Raw genomic sequence first — 16344 nt, 5'->3', positions numbered from 1 at the left:
TTGGCAGTCATTAAGACTTACCATGCTGTTAAAAGTTTGCTTAGACTTAAAAAATGGAGGTACCTATTTTTGGTCAGTGCAGGAACTTCACACTGTTCCATTCATCTGAACGGTGAGTCAGCCGGTGAGATGTCCTTCCCGCGAAGCTTACGGAGGAGCTGGCATCTGGTACAGCAACTTCTGGATTTCTACGTTTAACTGCGCATGTGCAATCGTTGGAAGTTGCTCTACTATTTGCACTGAAATATCGGTTAATGCTGTTAGCCTCGCCATTATTTTCAGAGCAAAATCAGGTCCATTACGTTCACAAAACATTAAGCATGTTGAATGTCTTGGCACTTTTGTAGTTGAACAATTCATCACTGCGATATAGTTTATTGGTTGAAACCTACTAGATTGGGAATATTGAGGAAAATTAAATCCTCTTTTATTAACTCTAGGGACTCCATGCTGACATTGCATTAATGTTCTAACACACAATATGCAACGAGTTGTAAGCTGACGGCTTCGGACCTTTGATTCCCTATGTAGCAGTTTCTTCTGAGGCAATCCTAGTTTCACTGGGGAGTCGCAGAGCTGGGGCCAGAGAGAAAAATGGAGGGTGAGTACACAGGCTCTCTCACACTTCCTGCATGTCAGTTAAAGAATGACATTTAGCTATAAAATTGCTAATAAAATGGACCAATGTGCCAAACGCTATACCTCCTTTGCAGTGTGAAGACTGCTGCAGTTGAACTTGTCAATACACATGGTTACGACATTTATGAATGATTTGAAATAGCTGTGGTTTATATTTAAATTTATTGCAAAACACCAATATCAAAGATAACTAACAATAGGCTAGTAACCAAAATCTGCTATAATTATATGTGAACTCGTTCCACCGTTACAAAACACCCATTTAAATACAGTAACGCTTTCTATATTATTTCCAGTACAAATTATTAAATGAATTTAACAATATCAAATTTGTACAGCCAATTAAGCACTCTGGAAGTGTAGTCACTATTGTAATGTAAGCAAATGCAGCAGCCAATTTGTGCACAGCAATGTCCCACAAATAGCAATGAGATAAATGACCATATAAACTGTTTTAGTGGTGTGGGTTGTGGGATACAAACAGGACATTGGAAGAATTCCCTGCTCTTCTTTGAATAGTGCCATGGGATCTTTTATGACCATCTTCCGTGGGAAGATGAGGCCTCAGTTTAACATCTCATACAAAAAAAGGCATCTCTCAAAGTGCAGCCTTCTCTCAATACTGCACTGAAGTGTCAGCCTAGATTATGTGTTCAAGTCTCTGGGATGTGCTTGAATTCATGACTTCCTGACTTAGAGGTGAGAGTGCCCCACAAAGCCAAGGCTAACAAGGGGACATAAGTTCAAACAAATAAAGGGTAACTTTAGTATTAATATTCAAAAAGCTTTTCTTTATGCAGAGATTGACCAACAATTCGAATGGACTTGCAGTGTGGTGGAGAAAACCTTGCATGCATTTAAGAAAAAACTAGATACTGCAATGGGAGGACTATAAAGTGCTTCTGGATGGATGAACAGGTATGGGCCAAATGGCCTTTCTCATTTGTAATTATTTTGTGATCATGTAATCTGTCTTCAGTTAGTTTTATATGTGTATGTATCAAGTGGGCTAATCAGTGGCATGAGTCATCCTTGCAATAAGTAGCCTGTCAGTTCTCAGCTGATTGCATATTACCATTGAGTATCAGTTGCCACGTCTTTAATAAGAAATTCTTGTTATCAAAATATCTAACATTTTCCTCCACAGCATGGCCTCCTTATGGATACTGAGTAAGGTGAGTATTTTACGGGGATCCAGCTGGCGAGAGCCAGGAGTCAAATTTCCTGGTGGTTCTTGACCTGGAACAGGGAGATACCTCCACAAACCCTTGCAGCAGTGTATTGCTTAAAATTGGAATTACTCAAAGTTTTCTTACCAAATGGAACAACAATTCCTGAGTGATACAAATTTGTTGTCCTTTAAACAGGAGATGTCTGGCTCTAAAAAACGTTGATGTAACAAAATCTGTTTTCAAACCTTGAGCGATGCTTGCAGCCTAGCAGCTATGAAGGACATGTCCTGCGATGCTGCTATAGTTTCTGTATGGGGTGGTAGCAAGAGCAGAGGAAGGTCATATGGTGAGCTCTCACAAAGATAAGACAAAATTGAAGTGTACATCAACATTTAGCTTTATCTGCCTCCAAGGTATGACTTTGCTAAAGAGTTAAAAATGTTTGCTTGCCTCATACCATAACTGGGTCAAGTGATTTGTTATCGCAAGAAACTGGTCATTTCACACCTCTGGGGCATTTACACAAAATTGCAGTATTGGGTGAGGTGTAAAATGGGCTGCTGATCCGCTATGATCCGTTTATGGCTGGTGATAAAAGTTAACATTACCCCAAACAAGTGTAGAAATTCATGGAATTTGCAGCATTCCAAATCACTTGCCCTAACTATTACACCCACCCGTACAACACAAGGGATGCACCTATACAGCCACCTTTGCATCGGTGCGAAGTTTTGGGTGGGCATCAATGCAAAAGTAACTCATAAGGCTACCGAACATACCAAAGCCCTAGATGCAAGACGCATTCCTGGAGGTCTCACTCCAGCTTAAGTTTCCAAAGAGCGTTGTATAAATGCAGCCAAGAGGTCACATTGTTATCACACATCTTTTTATTAAAGAATTGCTAGCTTTTGACTGGACAACTGTCCCAGTGGAAGACTAAATCACAGATGAGTGATGAAGCCAGAACTTGAATGCAGGTGGTATAAATGCAGTGTCCCAGGTTGACATGGCATATTTTATTTATACTACAGGAAGAATGTAGACTCATAAACTACCTATATTGCCTAGCAAGCCAAATGGTATGATATCAGACATAAAGTGATATGGAACAAACAATATTATTAGCTGCAGTGTTGTGATAATATACACTTTCAAGCATATTAATAAGAAGCAGTGTGTTTACATGCAAAGGATCTATCAACGGATCCTTAATGTGTGAAATACTCATGTAAACAATCCACCAAAAAATGTCCTGGCAAGACTTTACTGCTCCTGAATGCACATGCACCTGCTACAGACACAATGGGCTGAGTTCTATCATTTCTGTGAACATAGGCAACACATGCACAGACTTGCACACCAACAAATATTCGTTGAGTACCTATATTAGTTCCAATCAATTACTTGGAATATGTAACTGCATTGACTAGCTGTTAACGTTGATGTATTTGCTGCAGTAAATGAGTGGATCCCTCAGTGTAGTATAGACATGGGGTAAATTTTAACTTCGAGCCAGAAAGGGAGCCGGGGTGCGAAATCCAGAAGTTAAGTGGGCGGGTCGCAATCTAATGAGGCCAATCAATTGTACTTCCAGGTTTCGCACCCAGCAGCCGGCCTGATTGACAGGTTGGCTGGCTGTCAGACAGGAAGGCCTGCTGTAGCAGGCCGCAGCCGGGGATTGGAGGGAGGGAGGGAGGGATCATGGGCTGGGGAGAAGATCGGAGATCGCGTGAAGAGCCGGAGGTAGCTGGGAGTCCACCATGGTGCGGGGGCAGGGTGGGGCAGCAGCTGATCGTGGGGTTCCTGTCGGCAAAGCTTGTTGGGCCTGGATGCACTCCTGCACCTCCGGGCCCACAAGCAGTGCATAAAGGTACTCACCTCATGGATTCGGCCCTTTCCGCCTGCTTTCACCTGACGTGATTCAGAAGCAATGGGAAACTCAAACAGTTAAGGTTAAATTCATTTTAATTGTCCAATACACAAAATATTAAGTACCTCAAGTAGCTCAATGAGGTATATTGCCCTTTTAAGTATCAGCCTAACGGCTTTAAGTGGGGCTGGGATTTCTTGGTGTCTGCTGTCCACATGTAGACAAACCTGCCTGGGCTAAACCTAGAAATGGGCGAGTTAGAGCCGGGATGCGGTCCCGCTCCAGAAACCTGTTATTTTAACCTCCCACCCGCCCCTTGCCCACCTGTTGTTGGGGGTTAAAATTTACCCCATATTGTCTGACCTCAGCAGCGAGACTTTAAGAGCATGTTGAACCGAAAAGAAAATAATTATGGCTCAATTCTTCAGAATTTTATTGCAAATTGATATGGGACAGCCAAACTCCTGGACATCCGTACAAATTTAAATCAGTGTAACCAATGAGTTAAATGCACACTTGAAAGAGAAAAGAGGGCAATTTAATAAATGACCGAAAGTGAAGGGTAAAGACTTGGGCCCAGAAGTTGCATGTGGTGAACTGTGCTACTTTTACACTAATAGAAAATGAGCTGTGCTCGCTGATGGTCTGGAGAGGTATTAACACCAGAATTTCATGGGTCATCTCATTTACATAACTATTGTCGTAGTGATTATCATAAAAATGTGTAAAACAGGAGCAATGTGCACAGATATTAGAGTGCAGCCTTCAAGAAGCCAGTTCTGGCTGAAGTTTGCAGCAGCGGGTTAGGGGGGCAGCAAGTAAATGAGGACCAGTATTTGGCTCAGTGAGTTGACTGGATCTCTCATGAATGTTTTTGCGGCACTTTACAAGAATGTTTAATACAGAAAAACCTGGCAGACGCAGCCAAAAAAGGCAGATAGGCATGACAGAGGCAGAGAACAAGATGCTACAATTTCACCAAGTCTGACCTGCAAACCCTCCTCTATGAAATGGAACAAAGAGGGACAGAGTGCTGGGTCTCCAGGAATTTTGCCAAGAATGTCACTAAAGCTATGTGGAGGGAGGTGGCGCTGGCACTGAGTGCCAACTGTTTCACATTCAGGGCTGCAGACTAGTGCCACAAAAAGCTCAATGACATGACCAAGTACCACAGCCAGTCTCACTTTTCTTCCTTGGGTGCCCTGAGCATCAGCAGTGCTCACCCTCTAAAAGTAACAGCTGTACAACTAACCACTCACAATACACTCTAGTTAAGGGTGGCACTCACTCAGATCTTATGGTAGAGCTACCTATCTTCCCTCACAGCGCAGTAGTATTGCAAAAATAGCATGGAATTTCGAGTCTATGCTGTCTTACACCAAAAGAAGGGCGTCAAGAACTAGTGTCGGCCCACTAATACTGACACTGTCGCCAGTCATAGTGGGTTAACCAACATTTACACACAGTCCCTCTGCTTTCATCATTGAAAACGTTCTAAGGTTGCAAGTAAATAGATTAGATTTATTGGAGAATTATGACTTGTTCATTAGTACCTCAGCACTTCATTGTTTAGTCAACAAGACACAGGAATACAGTTTTATTTTGGGGGGGGGGGAAGAGAAAGGGGGTTCCAAAGTTTGAATTTATTCAAATGTTCAACCCTACTCGCCTTTGGCACCTTACATAAGTCATGTTCCCCACATGTGGGCCTAGACAGTGAGTCCCAGCAAGTTATTTTCTATGCTGGAGGGAGCAGCACAACCAAGCCTGATCCTGTCCTCACCAGGTGTCCACTCACAATTCAGCTCAAATCAGCTAACATAGTACAGATCAGCGATTGAACCTGGAATCTTTGTAGTCTGTATGGTGCAATACCACACCCAGGATTCCTAACATCCGCTAGTATCATTTTTCATCTACATTATCAGCAGTTAGTGAGAATCAGAGCTAATGATCTGGGCTTCAGTAGTGATGTCCTCAGGGTGCCTGGTGGGCAACAGCTAATGAGAAATCATCTGAGAAGTTTAATACATTTTCAGCACACAGTAGGAGAGTCTACTCACACAGAAAGTAGGCCATCTCAAACTTTGTATAAATAGATAAAATAGAAATGTGATTAATTAACAAATGAAACAGCTGAATTGAGAGAAACACATACAAGCGCCAGTGTGTGATCTCACTCACACAGCATTTGAAAGTGTTGCATTATGTTGTTAGAATCAGCTTATTTATATTGATTAGTTGCACTGGCTGTGATGAACTCCTCACATTTATGAAATGAATAACTAAAGAGACTAATCAGCTCATGTTAGACTATTTGTTAACCTTATGAGTTACTTTCCACTAATGAGCCACCAATTATAATGTTCTCGTTGCATCCTTATATCCAAATATATAACTGTGGAGAACAAAAATCAGCAGTAAGTCTCATTAAAACACAATACTTCAGTCTGTGTATGTGTGCCAACCTGCAAGGGAGAATACTAATAGGTATAATATGTCAGATGAGATGTGAAAACTGCAAAAATACAAATAGAACGTCAGGAGGACTCTGCTGTGCATTGGGTTAAATTCACTGCCATTTTAACTCTGTATCGTGGTTTGAATCCAGGCAAACTGATTTGAAAAAAGTCCACTCTCTGCCGGCCATATGTAAAATGCTATTGGACAGTCCTAACCCTGTAGGCACAGGCCAACAGCAAAAAATTGCCCCTAATTCAGCACAAATTGGGAATCAGACGCATTGAGGCCATTGAGGTTGGAGTCATACCTAGCACAAAGGAAGATGATAGAGGTTGTGGGAGGCCAATCATCTCATCCCCAGGACATTGCTGCAGGAGTTCCTCAGGGCGGTGTCCTAGGCCCAACCATTTTCAGCTGCTTCATCAATGACCTTCCCTCCATCATAAGGTCAGAAATGGGGATGTTCGCTAATGATTGCACAGTGTTCAGTTCTATGCGCAACCCCTCGGATAATGAAGCAGTCCGAGCCCACATACAGCAAGACCTGGACAACATCCAGGATTGGCTGATAAGTGGCTTGTAACATTCGCACCAGACAAGTGCCAGGCAATGACCATCTCCAACAAGAGAGAGTCTAACCATCTCCCCTTGACATTCAACGGCATTATCATCGGCAAATCCCCCACCATCAACATCCTGGGGGTCACCATTGACCAGAAACTTAACTGGACCAGCCACATAAATACTGTGGCTACAAGATCACGTCAGAGGCTGGGTATTCTGCGGTGAGTGACTCACCTCCTGACTCCCCAAAGCCTTTCCACCATCTACAAGGCACAAGTCAGGAGTGTGATGGAATACTCTCCACTTGCCTGGATGAGTGCAGCTCCAACAACACTCAAGAAGCTCAACACCATCCAGGACAAAACAGCCCGCTTGATTGGCACCCCTCCATCACCCTAAACATTCACTCCCTTCACCACCGGCGCACCGTGGCTGCAGTGTGTACCATCTACAGGATGCACTGCAGCAACTCGCCAAGGCTTCTTCGACAGCACCTCCCAAACCTGCGCCCTCTACCACCTTGAAGGACAAGGGCAGCAGCCACATGGGATAAACACCACCTGCACGTTCCGCTCCAAGTCACACACCATCCCGACTTGCAAATATATCGTCGTTCCTTCATCATCGCTGGGTCAAAATCCTGGAATTCCCTACCTAACAGCACTGTGGGAGAACCTTCACCACACGGACTGCAGCGGTTCAAGACAGTGGCTCACCACCACCTTCTCAAGGGCAATTAGGGATGGGCAATAAATGCTGGCCTTGCCAACCACGCCCACATCCCATGAATGAATAAAAAAAAAGGATGTCTGACGTGGGAAATGGAAATGTCACACTAGCTTTACAGAGTGTCTTCTGAGGTTGGGGCTAAGGCACGGTGGTGGGGGGGTTACTTTGAATTGGTGCTATACCTGACCTTGGAGTGGAATCAGGGAAAAACCCCCTCGGGCAGAATGTAAAATAATAAATGAATGTAATGAAATATACTGTTTTTTAAAATCGGTAACGACTGCAATGCAATGAGGCACCCTTGGTGCTATGAACTGTATTTACAATGTATGGTGCGTAACTATTGATTGTACTGGGACAGTTGATTTGTACTGTATGTACCGTTGCAAATTGTATGACTTGTATTGTATTGTTTGAAGCCTGACTTGAAATTGTATTGTATGTACCTTTACAAATTTTATGAATAAAGTTTATTTTGAATAAAAAAAAGTACTGACAGGGAAAGGGTTCCATTTGCTAACAACCCTCACTCTGATGCTCACAATTCACTGAAATTTTTTTAAAAAAATTACCCAACTCCTCAGAATCACAATGGGCTCATCAGTTTAAAATTAGAGCTGAAAGAGGATGTTATATGAAATTTCTTTGCATGAAGTTGTTGGAGCACCAAATGCTTTACCACAAGGAGCAGTTGAGGCAGACCAGTCCATCTTTTAAAGGAAAAGTAGACAAAAGAAGAAGATGGGGTAAGCAAGGGGTAGTGGGATTAATGTTGGATTGGTCTAGCAAAGAACCAACACAGACACGATAGGCTGAATGGTGTCTTCCTAATTTCTACAATTCTTCTAAATTAACTCAGTCATCTCTTCACATGCACAAGACCAATCTATTACCTGGGGGGAAGCGGGAGACTGCAATGGGAAAAATATAAGTAAGTCATTTAAGCATCCCACAAACAGCCTCCAAAAACATTTATAGCTATACACAAAGTTATCAAAATGAAACTACATGAATTAATTATAGCAATTAATTTCATAAATTAACTTGCTCGTTTGGTTGCATCATAGCGATCTTTTCTCAGGATTTCATGTTTCATAGCAAAGTGCTGAGCTTAATATACTCCATTAGCACTGCAAACAGCTGATCAGCAAAGTGTTGCATTCTTAATCTCACTTCATTTGCACCTTTATTCTGGTGACGTGCCAACAACACGTGATGAGCAAAAGGTCACATCTCCCTTTAGTTAAAAAAAACCATCAGGAGCAAAAGGTTTTGTTTCTTTTAAAAGCTTCTTCAGGGAGTTCTTGTTGGGACATGTAGGTACCAACCTTACTGCACTGGCAGGAGTGAGATTTTAGGATTGCAAAATAAAAATTGAGATGATAATCCAAAATGTACTGTACTGCATTGTGGTTACATTAAAAAAAAACAGGAAAAGAATAAGACTGGAGTCTCAGTAAGATTCATTTTGGTTAAAGATACTTTTTTGTAAATTTTCTTCCTTCATCCACTTGAAGGCACTGACACTTGCGGCAGTGCAGTTCCATCCCTACTAGGGTCTGTCCCATATCTCAACCATGTGCCCATTCTTTATGTGACCCTAGACAGCAATTGTTGGCAGGTCATTTGACCAGCTGAGCCTGCACTAGCCATCTCTTTACATTCATGCATTTCACTCTCCAGCAAGAGTCACTGGATAGCAATCAGGAGCAGAAACGTTGGCTGATTTTCCCTTGCCTAACCTGTGGGCCACTTGCTGTGTGCCCCTGCTGGCACCCTGACTTAGATCAGTTCAGCCAGCAGAATCTGAGACTTGAAGCCAACCCGATGGTTATATGATAAATTCTGCTTTCTAAGTCCTGCAGACCAGAGGGGTCACAGGGTTGACCCTCAGTGCATGCATAGTCAGCTGATCTCGGTCAGGGCAGTAGTGGGGGTGCCACAATTGACTGCGTAGGCCCTAGGGTTAGGAAGGGGAAAATTGGCTATGCTTCTGGTTTTTGATCATTATGGAAACTGAACCTCCTGATCTGTATAGCTCAGTTATATACTGTATGCACTAACTGAGGGGAACTTGGAGGTGTTGGTGTTTCCATGCGCCTGCTGCCCTTGTCTTTCTAGGTGGTAGAGGGTGAGGGTTTGGGAGGTGCTGTCAAAGAAGTCTTGGGCGAGTAGTTGCAGTGTATCCCGTAGATAGTACTCACTGCAGCCACAGTGCACCGGTGGTGGAGGGAGTGGATGTTTAAGGTGGCGGATGGGCTGTCGATCAAGCAGACTGCTTTGTCCTGGATGTTGTCGAGCCTCGAGTGTTGTCGCAGCTGCACCCATCTAGGCAAGTGGGGAGTACTCCATCATTAACTTGTGCTTTGTAGCTGGTGGAGAGGCTTTAGGAAGTCAGGAGGTGAGTCACTCACCGCAGAATACCCAGCTTCTGACACCCTCGTGCCCGTGTCTTTTTTCTTGTCCTTTTAAACAAGACATTTCAACCACGCTAGAGATAGGTAAGAGTATTTTGGTGATCACTCATGAATCCACTGTTCGCACTGGAGGATGTATTGTATATGCAAGTTGTAACAAATAAAACTGCAGATATTTTCACCTATTCAGAAATCTAGAAAGGCCAGGGCTCATAGTGCAGGAAAAGATCAAGATTTAAGAGAATAGAAGAAAAGACAGGATAAGTAGGAACAAGAGTAGGCCATTCAACCCTTGTTCCTGTTCTGCCAATGAATTATATCATGGCTGATCTGTATCTCAATTCCATTTACCCACCTTTGATCCGTATCCCTTGATACCATTACCTAATAAAAATCTGTTGATCTCAGTCTTGAAAATTTCAATTGACCCTGCAACCACAGCCTTTTAACGGACAGAATTACAGATTTCCAGTATCCATGGGCCACAATTTTGATGATAAGCCTACCATGCAGCACTTTATCAAACGTCTTTTGAAAGTCCATTTACACATCAACTGCATGCCCTCATCTACCCTCATTGTTACCTCACCAAGAAACTCTATCAGGTTAGTTAAACATGATTTGCCTTTAACAAATCCATGTTGGCTTTTCCTAATCAATCCACACTCGTCCAAGTGACTGTTAATTCTGTCCCAGATTATCGTTTCAAAAAGTTTCCCCACCACTGAGGTTAAACTGACTGGCCTATAGTTGCTGGGTTTATCCTTACACCCTTTTTTGAACAAGGGTGTAACATTTACAATTCTCCAGTCCTCTGGCACCATACCCGTATCTACGAATGTTTGGAAGATTATAGCCAGTACCTCCGCAATTTCCACCCTTACTTCCCTCAGCAACCTAGGATGCATCCCATCCGGACCAGGTGACTTATCTACTTTATGTACAGCTAGCCTTTCAAGTACCTCTTCTTTGTCAATTTTTAGCCCATCCAGTATCTCAACTATATCTTCCTTTACTGTGACTCTGGCAGCATCTTCTTCCTTGGTAAAGACAGATGCAAAGTACTCATTTAATACCTCGGCCATCCCCTCTGCCTCCATGAGTAGATTTCCTTTATGGTCCCTAATCAGCCCCACCCCTCCTTTTACTACCCGTTTACTACTTATATGCCTGTAGGAGACTTTTGGATTTCCTTTTATGTTGGCCGCCAGTCTATTCTCATACTCTCTCTTTGCCCCTCTTATTTCCTTTTTCACTTCCCCTCTGAACTTTCTATATGCTATCTGGTTCTCACATGTGTTATTAACCTTACATCTGTCATACGCCCCTTTTTTCCGTTTCATTTTACTCACTATCTCTTTTTTCACCCAGGGAGCTCTGGCTTTAGTTGCCCTACCTTTCTGCCTTGTGGGAATGCGCCTAGACTGTACCCAAACCATCTCCTCTTTAAAGGCCATCCACTGTTTAATTACATTTTGCCTGCCAATCTTTGATTCCAATCTACCCAGGCCTGGTCTGTTCTCATCCCATTGAAATTGGCCCTCCTCCAATTGAGTATTTTTACTTTAGAGTGGTCCGTCCTTTTCCATAGCTATTCTAAACTTTATGATACTATGATTTTAGGATTGTGCCCCCTTGTTTTGGATTCCCCCATCAGAGGAAACAGCTTCTTTGTATCTACTCTATCGAATCCCTTTATCATTTTAAACACCTCAATCAGTTCACTCCTCAACCTTCTAAACTCAAGTGACTGCAAGCCAAGTTTATGCAACCTGTCCTCATAATTTCACCCTTTAAGCCTTGGTATCATTCTGGTGAATCTGCGCTGTAGCCTCCAAGGCCAATATATCCTTCCTGAGGTGCGGTACCTAAAACTGAATGAATGTATTCCAGATGGGGTCTGCCCAAACCTCTGTACAACTGAAACATAAATTCCTCCCCTTTGTATTCCAGCCCCTTGGTGGTAAAGGCCAAACACAGCACTAGCCTTTTTGATTACTTTCTGTACCCGTGGACTAGCTTTGTGATTTGTGTACCTGGACACCCAAATCCCTTTGCTCCTCCACAGTTCCTAGTCTCTTATCATTTGAAAATATTCCAATTTGTCTTTCTTGGATCCAGTGTATGACCTCACACTTCTCTACATTGAACCCCATCTGCCAGTTTTGCCCACCCACTTAATGCCTATGTTTCTTTGTAACTTCCTGCTCCCATCTACACAATTTACTATGCCTCCTAACTTAGTGCACAAAGTGGGTAAGTGATACAAAGCTTTAATTGAAAGAGGTAAGGAGTTTCACAAATTTGAGGTCCTTAAAATTCTTCTACTCTAACTCATTGTGAGTTAACACACTGAGGATGAAGAAAGAGCATATAGGATGGTGTGCTTGTTATATTGAAGTGCAGGTATTTTCCTAAAATTATAGTAAAACATGAAAGAGTAAAAGATCCTTTTTAAGCAGGAATGTTGGATTTCATTTAGTCTGATCATTAGTGTTCTGTCTGCTTGGGTGAAGGAGTTTTGGATAAAGGTTAGCAGGGTAATGGGAAAAAGATACCTTTCTGCTTGAATGGTGCTGCACTAAGAGGCCGTTTAGTTCCACTGACTTATCTGGGCCTCACCTGAAGATTAGTCTTGCCTGTTCAACCGTGCAGTTGCTGGCACACTACTGAAATATTCATTCTGTCACAGATCAATGGCTCATCATCAGACTGCCTATTGGAAGTCAGCAGGATGCGAATAACTAGAGGCTGCGGAGCACCCAACAAACACCACCACAGGAGGAGAGAGTGTGTGGTTTTTGACTGAAGTAACAGTGGGCACATCCTCACCGCATTTTCTTCAAGGTTTGGAGCTGGGATTATTACATTTTTACCATCAATCCTTCAGTGCACTTTTAGGCTTACGGTTAGTTCCAAAGTTAGGACATCACATTACATGTTTGTGGAGGGACACTCATCTGTACATATTTGTGTGACAAACTAAAATCTCAACAATTCTGAATTGAATGTCAAACATGGAGAACTGTACTTGTTTCTCACTTTCCTTGAATTGAAAATTTCACATTTTGGAAATCAACGGATTTCTCCTCATTTGAAATTCCACTTTCAAAATTCAATGTCAATTTTCTTCTCCTGAAAAAGGTTGGAACTTATAAGAAAAATTAATTGGTTTTCCCAGGGGTAAGAAACATCTCATCAACATAATATACAACATGTCAAGCGTTTTAACAAACCGGAAAGATTAATATGTAATACATAGCGTGGGGAGCTTACCATTCCCCAACGCATAGCATGAGACCATGCTCTGGTCTCTCCCGAGGCTGTTGAGGACCAGTTCCCCCCCCTGGACTTTGTAACCATGACACCACCAGGCCAGTCAGCAATCTCATCACCAATAAAGGGCATATGCTGACAGTATTCATGTAAAGATTCAAGCCTTCACCTTTAAGTTATTCTATGTTGCATGAGATGTTTTTTCCTAATAGATTTACATCCATGACAGTAATAATTAACAGCTGCATTGTGGTTTGAAGTTGATTGCAGGGACCCGCATTCTCCAATGGGCAGGCCCAGCAAGCATTCAGCTGGGTCCTCAGAGATTGCAAGATCAGTCATAATCCTAGTGTTTAAAGGCTTCTGGGAAGTTGTAGTTTGCCTCTTTTCTTTTTTGGTTATAGTCTTGTGTACAAATGTTAGTGTTGAACACAAAATACAGAGGCAAAAAGGCTATTTATACTGTGACCAGGTCACATATTGGGATCAGTGCTTAAAGTAATTCACTCCTATCATATGGTGCAATTTAATGCCTTTCGTTAACTGTTAGTTTAAAATGTTCTATTAGCTTTAAATGAAAGGCTTTACACCATTTAATAACTGAATGAAATTGTAAATGCAAGCTTACAACTGTTGTATAACTGTGGAATATGCATATGGACAGTCGTTCATGCACCTGTGCATTATTTTTCAATTCTTTTGTCTGATTCCACTCCTGTGAAGTGCCTTGGGACGTTTTACTACATTAAAGGCGTTATATAAAGTTGTTGTTGTTATAACTAGTATTTTTAAAAAAAAGATTCCTCGCAGTTAGTAGCGAAGATTGTGTTTGTTTGCTGACTGTGGGAGCCCTGCACTCTCCAGTGCACAGGTTCAACAAGCATTGAGCTGTGTCCTCTGGGATTGCAAGACCTGCCATCATCCTTGTGGTCTCCTGGACTGCTATCCAGAATGGATGGATACATAAGCATGACTAGAATACGTGTAGGAGGATGGCCTCTGGCAACAGCCCCTCCAGTCAGCTGATATGAAGAAATGAAATTTGTGGAGCTTGTGTGGGGTGTGGTATGTGCAATGTCTGATCTTCAATTGGCCTTTATGTCTTTTGCTGTAGGGAGTGCTTCTGTTCAGGATCTGTCTTCGTTGTTCTCGCCACTACCTCTCCCTTATCAGATAGCATAGGTCCCATTCACAGGCTTCCCTCAGGTTTTCTGCGCTGTCTTTGGCCATGGAGGTAAGCATTGTTGGCTAGCGGCTGCAGAAAGTAACCTGAGATTCCCCAGCTGCTGATACACAGGCAAGGACAAATTTTGAACTGAAGTAACCTGAGTTCAGTCGCTGGCCTGAGCTGGCTGGACCGGTGACCTCCGGTCAACAGCACGGTGCATATGGTGGAGATGTTGCCGCAGGAGGTTGTTGAGAAGTGAAGGAAGAATTTCTAGGGAGTTGGCTTATGCTGAAGTCTGCAAAATATTGTAGGGTTCTAGAGGCAATGCCTCAGCTGAATATAGCAGTATTAGTCATGTTGGGAAGAGATTAAATTTGTTAACTAACTGGTAGATGGACATATTCTAACCCTTGTGGAAAAGCTGGTCCAATCTGGAGATAACAGATGCAAGAAGTTCAGCCCACCCCACAACAAACATGGCTGAAGCACACACGGAACATATGCCAATCAGAATGCATGATGTTCGGCCTCTGTCTGGAACTGAAGAAATACTGCAGTCTGGAGCCTGATCTAATAAAACCTGTCTTTTCTGCTGATAGACCCCCAGAATTTTCTATTTCATTTCAGATTTTAGACATTCAATATTTTTCTTTTTAGTTCTGTTTAAACTCAAGACCTTGAACTTGATGAAATATGGAAACAGGGAAAAAAGATATGCAAAGGAAAAAGGACTTGGATTTATAAAGCACTTTATCACATGTTACAAACATGTCAAAAGTTCTTCACATACAGCAAATTACTTTGAAATGCAGTGACTTGTTACGTACACGTAAACATATTGGATGCATTTTTGTTAGTTAAAAACTCATGAAATTGCCATCTCCTTGACTGACTTACAAGTTTGCCTTCCCTCGCTGGATGAGTTTTACCAGTTGCCAAATGGCCATTAGCTGGAGCACTACATTGAGAGCATCTGAGGGGAAGGGAAAATTGACTGCAGCGGTTCCACCCTGCATAAACACACAGCTCTTACCACAGATAATCTTGCAATGCTGGCTGAAGCACAGAGCATAGTGGTGTTGGAACCTTAAAAAGGAAAAGCTTGGGGGGGGGGGAACTCACAAAACAGAGGGCTACAGTCAGAAAATAAAGCTGTTTACTGAAGGTTGATGACTTAACCATGCGATCAATACTATTCACAGCATTGGAAGAAAGAGCAGTGAACGTTGATGAAAAATGCATGAGTTTGCAGGCTGGACTGGGAATAGAAAATTAAAACCTTCACAGGTACATTTGGCTCAATATCACCAGTAAAATTGAAGTACAGAATTTTCTTTGTGAAAATCCAAGCCTTTTAATTAAAACTCTTGTTTGTTTTGCTTCACTTTAATAAAAAAAGGATTTGTTAACCTTTTACATTAATAAATGACACGACAAAACAAAAAGTCGGTGTAATATATGAAATGGTGACTGTTCCCTTGAGTATATCTGGAAGAAATGGCATGTGACAAAAGCAACAGTGAAAATGAGAGAGGAGAGAAAGAGAGACACATGAAAGCCAAGAGATAGTTAACCAGGCTGAGAATTTCTACCTGCAGTCTTGTCCTTCAATCCGCAAAGCAAGGTATGCACCAGACATAAGTACCTTGCTACTGAAGTAAAATTCAAGCTTCTGAACTAAGGAGTTGCATTCTTTGTTATTGCTTGGGGGCATTTAACCACCTGACCATTTTAAATGAGTTGATCTCTAAAATGCAAATACAATTCCATTAAAAGCAATGTTTCAATTTTGATCTAAACCAGTTAATGGGTCTTTAACAAGGAAAAAAAGGGTCCTCTCCACTAATTCTCTCTGCACAAAAAGGACAACGAAGAAGTAAATTGTATTGCAAATTGGTATCAAGATGTGTAAGCAATATGTCTGCCTCAAACAAGGTGTCAATATGCCTTTCAAGCTTTTTACATGCACAAGCTTGTTTTTTGTTCGATTAAGTAGCAGCAGTAGAAAGTCAAAAGCAATGTGTAATTTCTGGTAAGAGGATCTTT

Source organism: Heptranchias perlo, chromosome 31, assembly GCF_035084215.1.
Source record: "Heptranchias perlo isolate sHepPer1 chromosome 31, sHepPer1.hap1, whole genome shotgun sequence".
Lineage (NCBI taxonomy): Eukaryota > Metazoa > Chordata > Chondrichthyes > Hexanchiformes > Hexanchidae > Heptranchias > Heptranchias perlo.
Note: the sequence above shows the minus strand (reverse complement) of the source record.